This window comes from Carassius auratus, chromosome 4 (assembly GCF_003368295.1).
Source record: "Carassius auratus strain Wakin chromosome 4, ASM336829v1, whole genome shotgun sequence".
Taxonomy (NCBI): Eukaryota; Metazoa; Chordata; class Actinopteri; order Cypriniformes; family Cyprinidae; genus Carassius; species Carassius auratus.
The window spans coordinates 22,414,376-22,432,931 of record NC_039246.1 but is presented as its reverse complement, the minus strand read 5'-3'; the positions used below and the strand labels follow the sequence as shown (position 1 = coordinate 22,432,931).

General features: G+C 36.9%; 1 protein-coding gene and 1 long non-coding RNA gene across 4 annotated transcripts in view; one reads left to right on the top strand and one right to left on the bottom strand.

The window, feature by feature from the left end:
• LOC113062970 (transmembrane protein 178B-like) overlaps positions 1-18,556 on the bottom strand; it is an 81,448-nt gene that overhangs the window by 7,869 nt on the left and 55,023 nt on the right. The window lies entirely within an intron of this gene.
• LOC113063052 (uncharacterized) overlaps positions 1-18,556 on the top strand; it is a 57,186-nt gene that overhangs the window by 791 nt on the left and 37,839 nt on the right. The gene's annotated exons all lie outside the window — the stretch shown is intronic.

Below are 18,556 nucleotides of genomic sequence, written 5' to 3'. Positions count from 1 at the left end.
AAACAGCAATTCATCATTCCCACATCTCTATGACAGGATATTCAACAGATGCTTGCTTATTGCTTAAATTGAAAGTGCCAGATTTCATGAGTGTATGGAAACCAGTTTCATATTCTAAGATTAAGAAGAAATGTGATGTTTGCTTTTGGCACTTGTGACTTCATATTCTTAACTTTCCTTAATTTGCTCATTTAAATCTCAGTGTAATTTTATTCCTTTCAGTTGCAACCATTTCAGTTAACTTCAACTTTATCACTGTACTTGTGTTTGCAATGCTTTATCTCACAATATGACTTAATTTCTCTGCAACTGTTTTCAGTAGTTGCGATGTTATGAGACATTAGTGTAGTTTTATTTCTAGTAACTGCAACTGTTACCTTTAGCTGCAGGTTAATGCCTCACGGTGTTACTATTTCCTGTATTTGCAGATTTATTTCTCACAATGTGACTTCATTTTTCACAACTGCAACCGTTTTCAGTAACTTCAAAATGTGACAATTTGACTTTGCTGTATTTGCAGCTTCATCACAATGCAACTAGTTCTTGCAGTTACAACTTTGCTTCTGATAACAGACTTTATTTTACAATATGAATTCATTTGTTGCCATTTATTTTGGTAATTGTGGGCTTTATATCTCACAATGTGACTTTCTCATATTTGCACCTTTATATCCTACTTTTTTTTTCCTGTAGTTGCAAATGTTTTTCATAACTGTGACTTAATCTCATAATGCACAATTGAAACTGCTTTGGTGTAATTGCTACTTTATTGTATATCTCACAATGTGGTTTTCTGGTATTTACAACTTTACAACTTATTTCTTGTAGTTAAAACTTCTTTCTTGTAATTGTGATTTAGTCTTACACTGTGAGTCTCTCAATTAAAAAACAATTTGTTAGGTGGATGGTGCGACTTCTCACAATATGAATTTCTAGTATTTGCAACTGATTTTTTTTTTACAATGCAACTGTATTTCTTGTAGTTGCAACTTTGTTTCTTGTAATTTTGACTTAATTTTACACTGACACTTTCACAATGACATTTTTGGGGGAAATTGTGACTCTACATCTCATAATGTGACTTTCTAGCATCTCCCACTGAATTTTTTACAGTGCAACCTTATTTTTCTTGTAGTTGCAACTTTATCTTACTCTGTGATGATTGTTTAGGTAATTGTCACTTTTTCATAATGTGACTGTAGTTTTTGCAACTTCGACTTATTTGCAACTTCCCAACTGCAGCCTTATATCTTTTTATACATCATAATATTATTTATTTTTGTTTACATTCTCACAATTACCATTGAGTTTTACATCGTGTTTCATGTTTGGATGTATTTCTCTCCTTATAAGTTGTCTTGGAACTGTTTTACTTTGCTCTCCTTTGAGAGTGCTCAGTTATGACCCTTAGATATGGTTTACTGCTATATTACTTTAATAAAATAAAGCACAGCCTTCACAACACCGGAACAGCTGGTGTGAAATAAGCAAGGTTACATTATAAATCGGTCCTTTCTTAAAAAGAGTTTAAAGAGAGTGTTATTTAAACATTGAGTCAGACTACAAAGACTTTACCACACATCTCATGGAAAGCTTACTTGGGAACAGCCTTATTTTAGTTTCTTTCGTTGGAACCCACATAATATTTGTTACATCATAATATAAGCTTTGTTGTGGAAACAGGTAGTGTCTGTCAGCATGTAGGCAACAGCATGCATTCTGAAACAATAGGTGCTCAGGTATAGTTATATAAATTGCTATGGATTTGACAAGAGTTATATTCATGCAATGTTTTCACTTTGTGGTCATCTGTAACTTTATCTGTCAACAGAAATGCAAGAGAATAGGCAGTTTACATGAAGTTGGGAGCCTTTCTCAGTTAGGAGCAAATTATAAAACACTGTTTGCTACCTGAATGGCAGCTTCGGTCTCTCATGTTGAGAGAAACATGTTATGCCTCAGAGAGCAAAGTACTGAATCACTCCTCCCTTCAACGTTTTTAGTGAGCCACTGGTAATAAAAACCAAGTTTATGCAGTTTTTCATGAGTGTTGCACAACTTCATTCTGTAACAAGTGCAGCATACCAGTATGGTTTGATTTTAGTTAACAATTGTATTTCTATTTATTATACTAAATGGGCTCTGCTGTATGAATAATTACAAAAAATTGCTTTGCTTTGCATACTGAGTGTAACTTTCCATTGCCATTTTTCAGAAAACATTTATCTACCTAGCAGATGTGAAAGAATGAGTGATTGTGTGGAGATTGTGGAAGGGTTTCTTAAAGGTCCTCATGCAATCTGCACACTGATAAACCAGACTGTCAGCATCGTTCAAAATGTATGTTAACTAGAAGAGGATGTCAAAGAGAGTACAAGAGCGCAGAACGCTAGACAGGCAGCTCTTCTGGAAACAGGCCAGGAGAAGTCTCTGTAGTTGGCCCTCTCCTTTTGTTTGATATTCTTGTCGTTTTTGTATCTCCGTGTTTCGTAACCTGCTGTGCTTCCAGATGTGTCAGATTCTGCCAGATCTTTGTTCCCCTTGCTCTCGAGCACTAAATGAGAAAGAAGACCAAAATGCTGTATTGCAAGTATATGTGTGCTTTCAAAGTCTCTAAAGGGAAGGGTGTATAATTATGTGTGGCACAGGATCTTTGCCAGTTAGATACTTTTTAATCAAAGAGATGGAAATATAAAGACTCTATGTAATTCTGGATGCAGCCTGAGACATTTATTTATTTTCAAATATGTTCCCTTGTTTCACTGAAAGAATATAATTTTGTTTGGAAAGAATACATGATGGACATTTTTGGGTGCACCCCTTTAAATCATACCAAATCACCAAAATACCATTATAGTCGACACAAAAAGGTTTTCGCACCACATTATTTCCATAATGTGAAATGATGTGAGTGAAATGGATTTGAATAACAGAGTATTAAACATTGAAAATACTCATATGAAACTTTTCATATCAGAATGACGCCGGGAATTGTTTCAGAGTTATTAAAATTTGATGAAACCTTATTAAAACAAACTTTTTTTTTCTTCTCCTCTTTGCACAACTGTGCATTGATGAATTGTGCACATAAAGACTGGGGCAGATTTAATGTCATATTTAAGCCTTAATTTATGATACAAATATTGCTGAGGTAATTATTCAACACAAATATTCGGCTTGGGATCACCTTGATTCAAAATTAAGTTTCTTTCTTTCCCCACTCTTTTCCCAATTTGAGCTCTGTTAGCAGCGAGATTCTTGTTCAAATTTGTACACAAATTCCCTGAATGATCTACAGACCTCATGCATAATTGCGTATCCCTTCCGACATCCAGATCAGACTCCCAGGCTGCCTGTAAACATCCTGTGATAAATCACATAGCCTTCTTGACTTTAACTTTATAACCCCTCTAACAGAAGTAAATATAGACTAACCGCATGATCTGACCACATAATGGCCGTACCATCGAAAGCTAATGGGAAACGTGATTGATGGAGGACAGTTTATGGTGAATGACAGCATAATCCAATTGGGAATCAAATTGTGATATAATCAAGTTAGGATTATGCAGCACTCGATGCCTTGTAGTCCAGTGTACAAACCCGGAGTCTTACAAACATATGCTAACTGAATTATAGTAAATGAAGGTCCACCTCATAGACAGGAGGTTCAGTAGAAAATGGCCATGTGCTCCTCCTGACAGGAAACTAATGGCCGCACCTGCTCAGAAGAAACTGATTTGCATCCCAATCAGCTATAGTGTCTCACATGACGGGCTGAATATGTGTTTTGCCTTAGACAATCTAGGCCCCAAAATCCCTCGTCGGCGTCCCATTCAGATGATGTCAAACGTGTCTCGAGTCATACAGCAACACTGTTTACAGGCAATCGAATCAGAGCGGGAAACACAAGCCTCTTTTCATCTCTGACCTTTTCAAGAGGGTGCTTCAGAGAGTTGCATCATTGTTAAAAGAAGGCCTTTGTCTGAAAATGAGACGTGTTACAGGGAGCACATGCTAATTTGAGTGCTGAGGAACAAATGAAATGATAGCGGGGATATTGCTTGAGGAATAATGCACATCAGCTTTATTTGCACTGCTTTGACAGCTGCTTTCCCCCCTGGAGATTTATCTAATGAAAATGAAAATACAGAAACTGATTAGGACAATGTAGAATCGAACCTGTAATTCTCACATGAGCACCGTGGCTTAATGATCTGCGGAAGCTACTAAGCCAAAGCTCTGTCTCTGATTTTCAATTTTCCTTCAGTAGCTTACTATAATATTGGCAACAGCTGCACAGAATGACACTGATACACTATGTTGCTTATGTTCACTTTTACAATAACGAAAACAAGTTTTGCCGTTAGACACAATCTTTGTGGCTCTGTTTCTGTACCTCATCTTTCTGGACAGGATTTCCCCTCCAGTATTTATTGGAAATATTTTTTTATCCTCAAAAGTGGTTGTATTTTGCTGAATCTAATGTCAAAATGATCCCTTAAGTCTATAAAAGCATGTCATGTACTTCATTGAAATGAGTCAGCATGTTACAGTGCGGCATGTGGTCATTTTTCTCTCCTGGCTTTGGGAGAGGATGACACTTTTTTTTTCGTTTTTCCCTCTCTGTGTGGAATGGCCCCTGAAGGCAATAGAGCTTAATTTCATTACCAGGAGTCAACCACCACTGGGGAGAAAACAAATGCAAACTAAATTTAGATTACAGAAGACGCGATGGGAGAAGCTGGAGGAACATCATACCTGTATGCTCAAGAGAAGCGTGTGTGTGTGCATGTTTACAAGGTAAAGGTGATTTAACACTGCATGTAATTGGCATGACTTAAAGCATGTTAACATATGTACTGTTTCTGCAGTATGAGCAGTATGCAGATTTAAGATGTTACTTTCATAATTTTGTCTTATGCCTTAAATTCATTAAATAGAAATTAAACCGTATCCAATTTTGGTCACACTTTATTTTAATATCCAATTCTCATCAGTAACAAACCATTAACTATGTCTTTTGCCTCCCTGACCTCCCAAATTTGTTGCTTCTAGTTAGTAAAGTAGTTGTTAAGTTTAGGTATTCGATAGAATTAGGGATGTAGAATATTATCATACAGAATATGTGCTTTATGAGCACTAATAAACAGCCAATATTTTAATAATAGGCATGCTAATAAGCAACTAGTTAATACTGTAATAATGTAAAGCTGCTTTAAGACAATCTGCATTGTAAAAAGCACTATATAAATAATGATGGTGATGGTCATGAGAATTGGTCCCTAAACTCAGGTATTACCCTTATCTCATAAAAGCTCATCAGGACAGCTTGTTTATAAAAAAAGTGCACTTGCAAAGAGCTGACTGACATTGTCTTTATGCTCCCAAGTGGTCATAGTCGCTGTCAATCCTGTGGGATCTGCCAATCCGGCCGTGTAAAGCGATTGTGTCAGTGATAGGGGATGGACTGAGGCTGTATAGGTTGAGGGAGGTTGCAACTGAACCGGCTCACTTAGTGACCCACTGAGTGACGGACAGCTGGCACTTGAGTCAAGCACTGCGTTGACGTGACACTATCAACTGGCGATCGCCAGCATCGCCGTGCTGAGCACAAGTCAACGTGTCCTTGCGGATGACGGCTTGTGTCTGGGTATGTTGGTGTCAGATAAGTGCAAATAAAATGTTGACACTGAAGGCACATGTTCAGTTCAGAAACCGATAATGATACTTTTTTTGTTTTCAGGTAGCTGGCGTCATATTTTACGTTAAGTGCAGATTTTTCACGAGTTTTTAATAATGTTTGTATTTCCTGCAGTAGAAATGCATCAGAACCATTAGCAGTGCACCATTATGACAGATGATCAATTCCAGCTGAGGGCAAGTTCTGCATTTAATGATACGCTAATGCTTCCTGCTGCTTTACGTGATGCTTTAGCTCAGTGTTTCCAAGGCCAGAGACTGCACAAGTGTGAAGAATGCGTTATTCATACTATGCCATCCAGAGTCCAGTCTTACAGTTAAAGGAGCCCATTTCCATGTATTTGCATCAGCCTGAGAATGATTTATACAATTTATGATTTTATTGTTGTCAGACTTTATTTCTGCTTTGAAAAATGTTATTGAAATGTATTTTTGATAAAATAGAAAATAGATACTCAGTAATGTTCAAATACGGCTGACAAGTGCACTGATTTGCCTCAAGTACCCTTCATTGATACCAAAATTTTTGTGCAAATCATTAATTTTACAACAATTTGTGTATATATTGTTACATTTTAAACAGCATTTTCAAATATTTTTTTATGAACAGTTTACAGAGAAATTCAGCTTGTTTTAATTTTTAAGGGACATTTATAATTGTTTTTCTTTAAAAGAACTGAAAAATCATGAATTTAGTTGTTAATTTAATCTACTGGCAGTTTGAATATTTAGTCATAGCTGAAATTAAGTAATCAAATATAACAGTTAAATTAATGAACAAAAAAAATGTATTCATTAAATTCAAATACACTGCTTGGGAATCATAGGGAAGCTTGTTTGTGCCGTAAAAAATAAATAATAATATTAAAAAAGGGTAGTTGCAACTTTCTCTCATAATTCTGACTGTTTCTGAGAAGAAAAATCAGAATTGAGAGATATGAAAAGTAAATTCTCTTTATTTTTGATTTACACCTGAGACAAACAGAACAGAATTGCAATATGTAAAAATTCAGAAGGACTCAGAATTCAGATGAAAAAAGTCAGAATTGGGACACAATCACAATTTCCTTTTCTTTTCGTTTTTATTGCATAGTGCAAACAAGCTTCCATAGAGTTACACTGAAGCTTAGTGTGTTTAACACATACTATAAAACATTGAATTGCACCGTAAATCACCTTAGACAAACACATCTGCCCAATGAATCAATGTGAATGGCAAAATGTATTTTTGTGATCAATTTCCTCTTAGAAAATAAGGTTAGTTAACGTTATGCTCCAGTATGCTTGATAATCTCCTTCTGTTTGGCTCAGAGATAAAGATGGTATCGGGGAATAAGATCAGCTTGTTTCAGAGAAGAAAGCATCATCTGAATGTGTGCATGCTGGCAGTTTACGTTGATAAATCAGGGGTCAAATCTTATAGACCAGAAGGTTAAACTGAACAACCACAAACAAGCTGTTCTGGGAGCACTGTAAAATGATCTATCTAAATCCATATCTCCGCCATCATAAAGCGTGCATATACGGTCACCTCCAGAATAAGTAGGCATAAAAATTCTGTCTGGACTTAACATCCTTTCTGACCTCAGGACTTTATGCTGCTTAAAAAGAAAGAAATAATGCAGGAAATGCGTTATAGGGCAGATAAAATAGGACATGGATGTAGGATTAGATGAGTCATCTTTTCAGACTAGCCTTGTGAATAACTCCGGCCAATCGCAGAGAATGGAGTATTGAAAGCGCGACAGAAAAAATAAAAAAGTTTTAATGAAGTGTCAAGGTTGAGCAGTTTTATGGAGTCTGTAGCAGTGCTGATGGCGGAGCTCGATGACAGCCTATCGTTCAGGCTGCGCCGCAGTCCTGTGCATTACATCAATAAAGTGTCAATTTGCGTGACACCACATGAAAGCTCTGGTGAGGAAGCGTCACGGGTGCTGACGGCCATCGAACATGAGGAGAGGCATGTAACTCAGCACTTTTGTGGCAGACCCTTTGATTTAATTTCCTATGCTTTGAATAACTCAAAAGACGCGCTGTGCTTTTTTATGCACTGGCTGCTTTCAGCACAGCTTGAATTTCAATCTGATTAAGAATGTTGCTTCATAAATCGTGCACGACTGGTTTAAAAGCAACATCTGGAGCATCAACTTTTTACTCCTGTCACACAGCATGATTTTTGACGCTCACAGCCCAATGCACAAACATACTCTATTTTTAATTGCACAACAGTTAGTGCTGGTTCCAAGAGTGCAACCGCACTGGGACATTGTTTTTTTTTTCTCGTGGTGTTCCAGAATAGAAAACGGAACCTGTCCTGTTTCAGATTAGCTTAAACTTTTCATTAAAAGATATATATATATATATATATATATATATATATATATATATATATATATATATATATATATATATAATTATAATTATAATAATAATTATTATTATTATTATTATTATTTATGTATTTATTTATTTATTTTATTTTTTTATTTTTATTTTTTATGACACTTTCAATCACGATCAGGGTTATTATAGTTCTGAATTTATTTTTATTTATTTTTCTGTTGTTTATACTACAGCGGTGTGAAACAGTGTTGGCCCCCTTCCTGATTTCTTATTTTTTTGCATGTTTGTCACACTTTAATGTTTCAGATCATCAAACTAATTTAAATATTAGTAAAAGATAACACAAGTGAACACAACATGCAGTTTTTAAATGAAGGTTTTTATTATTAAGGGAAAAACTAAATCCAAAACTACATGGCCCTGTGTGAAAAAGTGTTTGCCCCCTAAACCTAATAACTGGTTGGGCCATTCTTGGCAGCAACAACTGCAATCAAGCGTTTCCGATAACTTGAGTCTGTTACACCACTGTGGAGCAATTTTGATCCACTCATCTATGCAGAATTGTTGTTATTCAGCCACATTGAAGGGTTTCTGAGCATGAACCACCATTTTAAGGTCATGCCACAGCATCTCAATGTTTTTCTTCAGCCATTCAGAGATGGACTTGCTGGTGTGTTTTGGATCACTGTCCTGCTGCAGAACCCAAGTTCGCGTTACTTATTTGCTTGAACCGTATCCATGCTGTTATTCAGTACAACAGCACTCTTACTTGTGTGATATTGCTTAATCATCCAAACCCCATCATGACTGAGTCTGACAGCAGAATGGCACAGCTATGGAAAATGCTGAGTGAAACGGAGAAGCCTCTGCCAGCTGTCAATCACCGCATCTGTCCCTCATGTGCTTTTTCCACACAGTTGTCACAAAATCAATAACAGGGGACAGAACAGGCAAACGCAAACTATTTGATGTGACAGCCGTTTGACATTGTTTATGCAGATATGAAAGCTCTGCCGCGCTTGCGTGAGCAAGGCTACGTGCTGCGACGTGCTCGCAACCACAAACGCATTTGTCGCTAGGGGCTTAAAATGCATCCCGGTCAGTCACCTCTCCTCCTCTTTACTGCCACTCATTCCCATTTGTGTCCCATGAGGACGGGTGAGGGAGCTGCGTCCTCTTTGTTTCATGTTAGGATTAAGGGACGAAACATTTGCATGCTGCTGTCAACTGGACCGACACGTGAGCACACACACGGCAATGGATTTGCATACTGAGCATCAGGCTAAGCCGAAAGAGATGATGGGCGGTAGAAAATTTTGTCGACAGCGAGATTGCTAATATCTGCACTGCTTCTTTAACTCTACATAGTGCACTACTGTATGTTGCTTTCTGTAACAACCACCAGCACCTATTTATTTATTTTTTTTAATGATGCCAGAGACCGTTCTGACACTTCTTCATAAGACTACCAGTCATGATAGTCTAGTGGTGTAATTTTATCGCATGGGTGCCATAACAAATCCTGATATTATACACAGTACATTTTTACAATGAACCAAGCAAAACTGCAACTGAACTTGAATTCTTAAAGCATTATTTCACCCAAAAATGTTGTTCCAAACCAGTAAGACCTCCATTTATCTTTGGAACACAGTTTAAGATATTTTAGATTTAGTCCGAGAGCTCCCATGTCCAGAAAGGTAATAAAAACATCATCAAAGTAGTCCATGTGACATCAGAGGGTCCGTTAGAATATTTTGAAGCATCGAAAATACATTTTGGTCCAAAAATAGCAAAAACTACGGCTTTATTCAGCATTGTCTTCTCTTCCGGGTCTGTTGTGAGAGAGTTCAAATCAAAGCAGTTTGTCATATCCGGTTCACGAATGAATCATTCGATGTTACCGGATCTTTTTGAACAAGTTCACCAAATCGAACTGAATAGTTTTAAAAGGTTCGCGTCTCCAATAAGCATTAATCCACAAATGAATTAAGCTGTTAACTTGGTCACACTTTATTTTAGGGTCCAATTCTCACTATTAACTAACCATTAACTATGACTTTTGCCTCAATTAACTCCTTATTTGCTGCTTATTAATAGTTTATAAGGTAGTTTTTTAAGTTTAGGGTATTGGGTAGGATTATGGATGTCATGATTTATATGTACTTTATAAGCACTAATAAACAGCCAATATGTTAATAATAGACATGCTTATTAGCAACTACTTATCAGTGTGAATTGGACCCTATACTAAAGTGTTACCATAAACTTTTTTTAATGTGGCTGACACTCCCTCTGAGTTCAAACAAACCAATATCCCAGAGTAATTTATTTACCCAAACAGTACACTGACTGAACTGCTGTGAAGAGAGGTCCTTCAAGGTATCCTGGAGATGTAAGGTGTCCAAGTCTCAACATCTAACTACTGAGGTTCCTCTGGGCTCTGTTCTTGGACAGCTTCTCTTCTCTGTCTACATGGCATTACTAGTTCTGTCATTCAGAAACATGGCTTTTCATATCACTGCTATGCTGATGACACTCAACTCTGCATCTCATTCCATCCTGATGTTCTGATTATAACTGCTCGCATCTCAGCTTGTCTAACAGTCATTTCTTGCTGGATAAAGAACCATTACTTTCAACTCAACCTTGCCAAGATATAATTGCTTTTGGTTCCATCAAACCCATTGTTTCATCACAATTTCACCATCCAGTTAGGCACATCAACCATAATTCCTTCAAAAACAACCAGAAACCTTGGAGTTATGATTGATGATCAGCTGACTTTTTCAGACCACATTGCTAAAACTGCCTGGTTTTAATTAACATTAAAGGAAATTAGGCCCTTATTTCACAATGTGCTTCACAACTCCTTGTTCAAGCTGTTTTTCTGTCCAGGATGAACTATTGAAATGCTCTCATGGCAGGTCTTCCAGCCAGCTCTATCAAACCTTTACAATTAATCCAAAATGTGGCATCAAGATACATTTTTAATGAGCTGAAAAGAATGCATGTCACACCTCTGTTTAACAGTTTGCACTGGCTACCAATAAATGCTCGCGTAAAATTTAAGGCATTAATGTTTGCCTACAAAACGATCACTGGCTCTGCACCCCATTACTTCAGACTTATGTGCCCTCTAGAAGCTTGCATTATGCAACTGAACATTGCTTTATTATGCCTTCCTAAAGAGGCACAAAATCTATTTCACAGACTTTTAAATTAAATGTTCCCTGATGGTGGAATGACTTGCCCAACTCAATCCGAGCAGATCTTCAAGAATTTGCTGAAACGCATCTCTTCCATCTTTATTTGACCCTCTAACTCTAGCACTCTATTCTAATTCTATTCTTTTAAAAACATGCCCCTTTTAGACTTGAACTCTATTTACTAACAGCACTTGAGTACATTGGTCTTTTGTTGATTTTGATTGCTTCCATTGTACTCATTTGTAAGTCGCTTTGGATAAAAGTGTTCGCTAAATGACTACATGTAAATGTAAAAAAGGCCAGATCTAAAGTGAGAGAAATATACATTAAGCTTTTGCAGGTCATCTAATCTGATCCATGAGGTTTAATGTCATGACGTAGGACAGCAGACTCTGTATTCATCATCTGTGGTGTTTCTTTTCCTCTGCAGATATGAATGGGGTTAAGCATCCTGCTTAGATTTAAATCCCGTTGTTGGGATTTACTGTCCTTCATACTAAATGCTTGTTTACAGATCTTGTCTTGTGTGCACTGAAACTCTGGATCATTCGAATGTGTAAATCTGAAGCAACTGACTGTGCATGCATTTACTAATCATTCCAGAGTAATTGATAGGTTAAGATGTCTGAGGTATTCAAATGCACAATGTGATTTTAAACACAGTGTGTCAAGCTGTCAATGCAGAAAGCTCAATTCAGGCAAAAACAATTTCTAGGTACAAACAACTCAATGCTTTGAAACTAGATATGCTTTATTTGTCATTCAGGCAAATGGCAGATGAACACGCACACACTCACACTGTAAATGAGCTAAAAGCCCAAAGGACGCTCTGCCCTGCGGTGTGTTTGGATGGCTTTGTCCCTCTCCTGTCTGTGTGCTAAACTGTCACCTCTTCTCTCAGTCAGCATCTCCCATAGTGCAGTCTGGCTCCATACACATCACAGCAAAGCTTTGGAGCAGGATGGCCAAAGCCCACAGGACCGGCAGACACGAAAGAAGCGAGATGGGAGGGAGGGGGAAGGTGGATTCAGAAAGACAGAGCAGCTTTTACATTCAAACTCTTGCATGAATTAGCACAGTGTCTCGGTTTCTGCGAGCACAGTGTAGCTGTTGACCAGTCGAGGGAATCTGGTTGAGAGCCGGACGGTTACAAGCATTCACAGCTGTCAGGTGGCTCATCTTCTAGGTAGTAAATACATTGGTAAAACAGTCCATGTGATATCAGTGGCTCAACTTCAGTTCTGCGATGCTATGAGAAAGAAAACAATAATAGCAATTTACTCTACCATTCTTCTCCCACGAGTTATGCCTAACAGAGCAAGATCATATAAGACATAATCAGCGTTGTTAAAGTTCAGGGGAAAGCGCATGCATGAACATAATTTGCGTAATAAGTGTCATTTACGCTTGGGGGAAAGCATGCATATTCATTGTAATACTCTCTAAAATGGCGGAAGATGTAATTCGGTGAAGAGAGTGTGGCGCGGCTGACAACGAAGATCGTACACAGTTTGTGTTCAACTCATATTCTCCAAAATGGTGCTTTGGTGATGTGGAGAGACACAGAGAAGACGAATTGTTGAATAAAGTCATTATTTTTGTTTTCTTCTCATATAAAAAGTATTCTCGTTGCTTCATAACATTATGGTTGAACCACTGGTGGCAGATGGACTATTCTGACGACGTCTTTCATACCTTTCTGGACTTTTTCTTGTATTTTACTTGCCATTGAATGGGACAGTCACAAGCCCCGCAGTTTTCATCCAAATTATCTTAAATTGTGTTCTGAAGACGAATTAAGCTTTTACGTGTTTGGAATGACATTGGGGGGATAAGTGATTAATGACAAAATTTTCATTCTGGGGTGGAGTATCCCTTTAACTCTTCTCTAAAGACCACTTGACTAAGTCAACTATTCACCTTTAGCTAATCTTTAAAAGACCTGAATGACCATTGAGGTCTTTGTTGCTATTTTATTAGCTTTACTGCTATTTTTTATTAGCAAATGGATTCAGGTCATAACACAGAGAGAGAGTGAGAGAGATAGAGACACAGAAAGAAAAAGTAATTACATCTTAAGTCTTATAAAAGAGATTAATGGAACCAAAGTCAAGGAACTCATCTCTCTGCATTCATGTGCTCTAAATATTTACAAAAAATTAGCAGACCACACAAGTTAGTGGTTTTTATTGTCATTAAAAGAATTGATTAACATCCTGTTGTGGTGCTGTATCTGCCTCTTACTTATTTGATGATAAATTACAAGTGCTAATAAACATTATTAAATGCAAATATATGTTTATGTAGGGAGTATTGGAAAAATTATTTTCAGTGTTGGAAGGAATATGCTGACAAAAATATTTTGACTATTATCTTGGTTATACAGAAGGGAAAGCATTACTAAAAGAAACAACTGACAGGACTTCCGTTGTGTCAATACAGGACACAGTAAACATTGGTTTTGTTTTTACCAGAGATGTGCAAATATAATTGCATTAATGTATGGTTATTCTATTTCTTACAAGACTGCAATGATACTTCACTTTTTTTTTTCAGGTATATAATTACCTACAGTTAAGAAGCAGATCATCTAAAAGATGTATACCTAGTATTGTTTGCCAGTATTATTGCTTTAACTTTTTAAGTGAATGTTTATGTCAGATTTATTTAAATTAGAAAACATAATTTGAATAGTTGCTGGACATTACTGGACAAAAGATAAGCTATATGAGAGCTAAAACAGATTCACACTCTTTTCCTGATATAGACTCTATTATGCTCTGATTTTGATATTGTGATACATTTCACTGTATTAAATTATGACATTTAATGTTTCAGAATATTTATTGTATCATATAACAAAGTAGTTGGCAGAACCCAGTCCTAATTTTGTGTTATTCAGCAACAGGCCACAGACACTTATTTTGTACTATATCCAAAATTTTCCTTTAAATTCCTTTGTTAAAATCCATTTAAATACCCATCTGTACCTATTATTCCTCATATCTTTATAATTTTATCTTGCCTGTGCCTTATCTAACCACATTCTCTTGGGCCTGTTTGGCTACCATGAAAGCATCAATGCTGAGGATCTGTGTGTTGCTAATATGCGGTCGTCTGATGCAGAGACAGGAACTGCATGAAGTGTGCAGGGGGCAGTGTCACTCCACTTGTCATATGTCAAAACAGAGGTGAGAGACACTGACACCAGTGTGAAAGATTTGTCACCGGCTGCACCAGTGTGAAAAACCCACCAGCTTCCCACGACAAGAGCTGTGTGGAGAAACGTCCCTCAACTCTGCAGCCGAGCGGTTCTCAATTACTATAGTATAGTAATAAGACGAGACTCTTTACACTATGCTTGTGGGGGGGCCTAGACATAGGACATAGGAAATTATTACTTAAGCACTTTCATTTAATACATTTTATCTATGATGTTATTGAAGATATGTGTAGGGGAATGCTATGTATCGCATAAACAGGCACATTCAGCCCTCATCTTGACTGAAACACCTTATATTCATAAACAAGCAATACCAAAGAAAGTTCGGTTGAATTTTAAGTGGAAACTTAAAACACATTCCCCAAGTGACAGTGGTGCTATCAATAAAAGAAAAGGAGCATCCAAAACACAGTTTTCTGTTCTTTCTGAGATGCGAGGCAGCGGTGACCTTGGGCGTTGCAGACTGTCCCTCGACTGTGTGCACTGAGCTGATAAGACGCCAACCGCTGGTGCTCGTGCCTCCAAAAATCAGCTACAAGCTCCGCCAGAGTGAGAATATTTCCATCTCGGAAGGAAAAAGCAAGAGAGAGATGATGAAGCTGTAAGACTTCTCAACGAGATGCTAGTGGAGGCCAGACAGCCGTGTCCAGCTGAAATGACTTTGTTTGGTGTCTTGCTGTTTTAACTAGAAAACCGTTCCTTATCTTTTCGGCTTACTACATTGACTTTATGCTTGAAACAACCTCTGTGGATCTAGGATGTCTATAATATCTGGTGAAAGAGATCTTTTAATGCATAAAAATTTATAGTAATTTACTCCCTATGTTTTGCTAGCACAAATTATGCAACTTCACATTTGAATGCATATAAATAGAGAAAGATGAAAGCAAAATTGCGTTGTTACCATATCTTTCAGCAGGGGTTAACTTGTCTATGCAAACCTTTTGATCAGGATATGCAATAATACATGAGATTAGAATTTCCATCGTTTTTGTTGGGGGGAGAAAAGGATGTTTTTTTCAGTTGTCCAAATGTGTTCCCTGTTGAATTCATCCAGGAATGACATGTAGGTCAGAAAGCCTACAGGCTTTGTCGTCTGTGTTTCCATAGTGGTGTTCTCCAAGCTTAAATCTAATAAAGACTGTGGTTTTACCATGTACTGATTACCAGGAGGGATGGACCTGTAGTATGGAGACACGTCCTTATTCTTGTCTCCTGTATAGCCTCAGAAACCCTCATCATCTACCAAACGTAATCTGATTAATATCAGACAAGTCTGTATCTACTATACCAATGCAAAACACGGATGCTTCGTGTATAATCTTGAGCCTCTGTGGCCTAAATCTAGCAGTATTGATAATCCCTAATCCAGAGATCACTGTCTGCCAGCTATATGGGCAAACAAGTTCTTCATTATAATAGCAGAGCAAGAGGGAAGACGTTTGATGTCTCATGTGGTCCAAGTGTGTTTGTAGAAATAGGCACAGAGGACAAATTCTAAATACACAACATGGCACCATGTTTAACGCTTCAAAGTTAAACAGAGTCTTTTGTTTGCACGTTTTGTCTGTTAAGGGCTGTTCAAACAGAGCAAGTTCTTTGCTGTTTCAAAAACACACTGCGCATTCAGGACCATGAAAAACAACATCAAAGGCATCAGTTTTGCATGTTTACATGGACCATCAATTAAAGAAATGCAAATAACATTATTTTTTGTTTCAGTTTGTTTGAATATATTGTTGTGTCTGTACTACACTGGGTGTTTTGAAACACCAAAGAACTGAAGTTTGAACACATATGCTCAGTTCGAGCCCTGGAAGAATAGTTTTTTGTTTGTTTGTAAACCAGCCAACAAGAAGAGTCTCTTGGGATTTAGGTGTGTATTTCTTTTTGAAACAGCATCATAATATTTGTCTACTAAATGTGTTTTCTTGAGTATAATGCTTGCATGCAGATTCGCAGACACAAGCTCACGTCAAATTTGGTTTGTCTGACAAATATGCTTAGTGACCCATTTCGCTTAGTGACCCATTTCTGTTTGCTGTTCAATAGACAGATGATGTGGGGAGGGGTGTCTAATATAAAAACATTTTTTGGGATAACCGTTGTGTTAAATCCTCTCTCTTTATAGCTCTTTACGGAGCCAGTCCTCTCCAGTGGCTGCTGTGAGTTCCTGTAACGAGCTTTTAGTGGCAGGGGGCCAGAAGGTGGTCTCACACAATGACCTTTGACAAGTGGGAAAAGGTGGTAGAAATGGTGGTAGCTACCTTGACAATATTTACAAGCCTGGAGGTTGTTAAGCTGAATAGGTTTTTAAAAATCCTTATGGAATGCTCGTTTCTGCCACAGGATTTTAAAAATAAAAAAGTTATTGGACTTTTTGTCTAACAATAAAAAATAAAAAAAATTATATTCACAATTCTAGTTTTTTGATCTCACAATTCTAACTTTTTTTTTCTCCAAATTGTTTGCAATTCTGAAGAAAAAAAAAGTCAGATTGGGCGATATGAATTTGAACTTTTTTGCAATTCAGAGTTCTGACTTTTTTTCTCTGAATTCAGCATTTACATTTCACAGTTTGTTTTTTTACAGCAAAATAAAAAAGGAAAAAGGAAATTATTACTTTATTCACAATTATTGCACCTTTCCCACATTTGTGAGTTTATATGTTACAATTTAGACTTTGTTTCTCAGAATGGCAAGTTATACATCCCAATTCCTTGATTATACTTTGCAATTCTGGGTTTATATCTCATTATTGCAATAAAAAAGTCTTAATTATGAAATAAAAAGTCACAGCTACCATTATTTTTTTATTATGGAAACAAGTTATCTGCTTCCACTGCTATTTGATTATATTTGATTAAAATCAATGTAATTGTATAATTGTTCTTTATTTATTCATACCTTTCCATGATTACATGTATTTTCTATAATAAAGAAAAAAAGCAATTTGCTGATATTCAAAACAGAACTCTTGCTTGTTAAATATTTTAATTAAAGATCCTCTTTCCCTCCATAGTTGTCACAGCAGATATTTCTAAAATTAAGAAATTTACAGCAGACACTTGAACAATGCAGTTAAGTTAAATACAACACATTGAAATATTGGTAAAACAACTCAGAGTATTCATGTTTAACAAAGCTTTTCATCTATATATTCATTGCATCATATGATTATGACAGCCTTTGCTCCAAGGCTAAAGGTTGTTGAATTTTAACGAGAATTAATGTCAGATTAAGTAGGGTGTTGAAGTTGGTGTTTTGCACCCTCTTTAAACCTTTCAACACCGTGGCGAGTCTCCGGCAGGCGCAAGCTAGAGACGGGATTTGATCTAATGACAGTAAATAGTGAAGCATCACAAAACACACTGGTGTGAAATTCTATGTGGCGGCCAGTCATGGCGACGTAAACCACCACCTCTTCTTTTGAGTCTAAATTACTTTGGGATTTGCAGGCAGTGGACAGAGAGTCTGTGCAATGTGACTAACCAGATTACTGCTGCACTTTACAGGGGGAGACGGAGCCGCTGGTATTGCCAGTGAAAGCACTAAGTGAGAGTCAGTATTGAGAGTTGGGTCATAATGAGGCAGGAAGGGAATTCATGTTCACTTTTGGGAAAGAAACCAAGCTTTATTAGGCATTAGGCATTTAACTTTATTAAATGTAATCTCATGATATATACAGTGTGTGTGTGTGTGTACTTATTCTTTACATATTACAATTGTATATACTATTATATAATACACTCCATCCACATTGTTTTTAATAGTATTGAATTAAACACAATTCTTATGCCATGGCCAATACTGAAATGCTGTTATTTTGTTTAGAGAAGAGGGCAGGAACTGAATCTGTAAAAGTTGCGAGTCAGATTTAAATCAGCCTCACTGACATGTGCATCATGGTTGATTGAGCTATCCAAAAAAAACCTTCTATAAGAAATATGTTACACTGGCATGGTCACTTAGTCAAGCAGTCTTCCATCAAACGTTTGAGTTTGAACCTTAAATATCAAATCAAGTAACTTTTATGAATAGATAAACATTTAAAATCATGAGTTTTTAGCAGCCAATG